The sequence below is a fragment of the Hemitrygon akajei genome, chromosome 24 (assembly GCF_048418815.1).
Source record: "Hemitrygon akajei chromosome 24, sHemAka1.3, whole genome shotgun sequence".
NCBI lineage: Eukaryota > Metazoa > Chordata > Chondrichthyes > Myliobatiformes > Dasyatidae > Hemitrygon > Hemitrygon akajei.
In genome coordinates, this window is record NC_133147.1 from 18,429,627 (window position 1) to 18,433,289 (window position 3,663).

The following is a 3,663-nucleotide window of genomic DNA, read 5'->3' on the forward strand; positions in this document are numbered from 1 at the left end:
ATTTTGATCATTTTTTGTGTTAACCATCTGGCCTTGTATGGCCACAAGGAACCCCTCTGCTTCTGAGAAGAGGACTCCAGCTCTGATCCAGGCATTCAACGCTTCCTTGTTGACATCTAGTCTGCTCAGACCATGGGAATGTCTTCCGTGGAGGGTCATGCTCTTCATTGGTAAGGTTTTTCTTGTTACGTACCCCGTAACTGGGTGTCTTACCAGCAAAGATAGAAGTGTCCGTTGGAGTCTGGTGATACTATTTTCAACAATATTTATTAGCAAAAATATACAAAATAATATCAATGCGAATATACAGAGAACATACGTTAGCAATACTAAACCTAAAAGTGCGGGTATAATAATAATCACTAATGAAACAAGCTCTAGTGTTGTCTAGGGGATAATGAATTGTCAGATGGAAATATAAAGTTCAGTTCAGTTCATGCAGGCTGCGGTAGTTGTTTGTCGATGTGTTGCAATTGTTGGAGAGAGAGAGAGAGAGAAAACGTGTGAACAGTAACAGCGATTATCTTGCCAACCTTCCTTTACAATTTTGATCCGTTGATGCGTTGTTGTTGTGGCCATTCACGTATGACCCCCTCCGTCCTTTAGCTAGACCGTTCTTCCGTGGTGGACTCGTCACCCAGGCAAGGGTGGACACACACACAAGCCCCCACCGGTCTCGCTACAAAACACTGTGAGTTAAGATTTACTGACCCTTCGTTTGGTCTCTGGTCTCCCACCCTGTTTCGTGGGGGTTCTGATGCTCACTAGCGTTTCTCCTGGTGCATCTGAGGGGTGTTACCCCAGACCTCACTTTTATCCCCACTCACGGGGTCTCAGGTGTCAATCAGGTTGGGATGATGTAACCCATCAAACCAGCCCACTCTGGTTGCCCCCCGAGGGGTTTCAATGAATAGAACAGTACCAAGTAAACAATCCTTCTCCAAAAGACAATAGCAGTAAATCAATGGCTTTTGTCAGTAGGAGACGTTCCACCTTGTGTATCTCTGAGTTGTGTCTCTCTCTCATTAACTTTCATGAGCTGTTATCAATAACAACTGCCCTGGCAGCATTCTTTTGTCTCTCTTACTTCCTTGATAACAGCATCGAAATAGTAGCGATTTGCGATTCTCCAAAAGGGGGGGGGGCATTGACGACTCTGCACCCTTCTGCCCATCAGAGTTGTTCATCCTTCGTAACATCCCCATCCTTCTAAGAATTTTCAACAAAGGGGAAAATTAACTAATACAGAGTCTTACAGAATTACAGAATCTAACACAATACAAAAGAGTTTTTTAACTACAGAGTAATACAGATATACATTCAACTTAGCATCTAAACAGTTAGCGATTACATTGTCACTTCCTTTAATATCTTAATATCTTGTACCTTAATAAATTCCTGCAGCATCAGACTCCAATTTAATAAACACCTATTTTTATTCCTTTTCTTCAGCAAAAACAAAACTAAAGGGTTGTGATCTTAAGTATATATTACAAAATGAGAACCAATACATGTGTGATTATTCTGTAGTACATTACAAAAGTTTATGCAGATACTAATCTTTATTTTACTTTTAAACTTAACACTCAATCTTCCATGGTGTTGTCTTTATTATTTACATGCTTTGTCGAAATCCCTCAAAACCAGATCCTGTAATTTAAAGTGGCATTTTTGTCAACCTTTGCCTCTTTTCCATTTAACTCTCACGTGGTTAGCTTGCTCACCAATGTGGAATAGGCTTTCGCATACTCCTTTCATAGGAGTTATTTTATCAACAATGTTTTCCAAACTTAGCCCATAATCTGAACTTGCACACAATTCTTTATTTTTAAGCAAGTCATTAGTTTTATCTTCAGGACCCTTCATTCTATTCGTTTTCAGTTTAACATCTGCAAGTTGTTTACCTTTAAATTCCAAAACAAACTGTAACTGATTCACAGGCACCTTGTTAACAAGCCATTGTTCCTTCAGCCTGGTTACTGCTTCTGAAACCAATCCAGACTTAAAATTTTTTAAATTCAATTTAGGAACTACACTTTTCCCTTCTCCTTCAATAATAATATTCACATTACCAGCTCCCATCTCCTCACTAACTTTTAACACACCTTCTAACACAAACAACTGAGAATTCTCACTTCCCACTGGTACCAAGGTTAACCCTTTCTTCACTGAACCAAGTCCATCTGACCCAAAAGGACTGCATTCCTTTTCAACCAAATCAGATACCTCAGACTTTTCCTGAGTTTCATTACTAGGTTCAGTACCATGTGCATCCACATCTTGAACACACTCAAACGGGACATCTGCCTCTTCCAGGCTTTCAATACCCGTCCCCTTTTCAAATTCTAAATTCCCCTGATCCTCCCAGTTACTCTCTGGGCAACTTCCATCCGGAGTAAACTCAACCCTGCGGGTTAAAACAATTTCATCTGCTAACCCAGCAGACTCCTTCAAGGTAACGGCATCCTTTTCATCTAGGACTGCTCTTACATCATTATTGGGAACACATTTAAATTTTTCAACTTCTTCAAACAGTTCTGTCAAGCCAGACAGATCATCCATGTCCAACCCTGGACCTTCTAATTGCCTTATCTGTTTCTCATCTTTACTCTGTGCCTCTATAAATTCACTTTTGGCTAAGGGTAGGTCTACCTCCTCTCCTTTACTCTCTTTCACCTCCCTATTCTCCGTTTTACCATCCCCTAACCCCTCTTGGTACAGGGTCGGTAAAAATGTCTCAGCCAAATCGACACTGGACTGATTTAAACTGGTCTCTTTCTCAGCTGCCTTTCTCGACATGCTGCGATTGATCGTGCATGCGGGATAGATCTTGGAATCTAGAGGCGGGTCCTCAGCACTCACAGGCTTGCTCGTCAGCTTCACGGCTGAACACACCTCACCCCCTGCTAAATCATTACCAAGAAGGACGTCCACGCCGTCTCTCGGTAATTCTGACCGTACCCCTATTTCAACTGGTCCAGATACCAGGTCACAATTTATAATGATCCCATGCAAAGGTAAAGCTTCTGTCCCTTTTCCTATGCCTCTCAGAACTACCTCTCCAGTCTCAGGACCAAAATCTAGTACCTTACTGAGAATCAATGACTGCTCAGCTCCAGTATCTCTCCAGATCCTCACTGGAACTGGGGTTTCTCCCTTTTTCACAGACATGGTCCCTTCTGAAATAAATTTCTCACGCCCCTCTCGTATTTTATTTACCTGGGCCTTTCTTGTCGATTTGCTGATTGACACAATACACCCTGTAGGGACTGCTGCGTTCCCTTTTCCTGTCTCCTTCCTTGGAGCAAAGCACTTAGATGCAATACGACCAACCTTTCCACAATTAAAACAGGTCAAGTCAGGAACCCTCCTGCCAGCCTGCCTTTCTTCCTCCTTATCTTTACCACTAGCTCCCGGCTTATTTTCTACCTCAGCCGGCGGGCTTTCTCTACCATCCCTACGGTCTTTCTGGTAACTCTTATTCGAGGAAAACTTTGTCTTGTGGGTTAGGGCAAATTCATCTGCAAACCTGGCAAATTCTGATATAGACTTATTCGGCTTCTCATTCAAATACGTCCGGATATAATCCGAAACACAACCTTTAAATTCCTCAATCAGAATTAACTCTCTGAAACGATGGAAATCCTCCTCCACCCTTTCTGC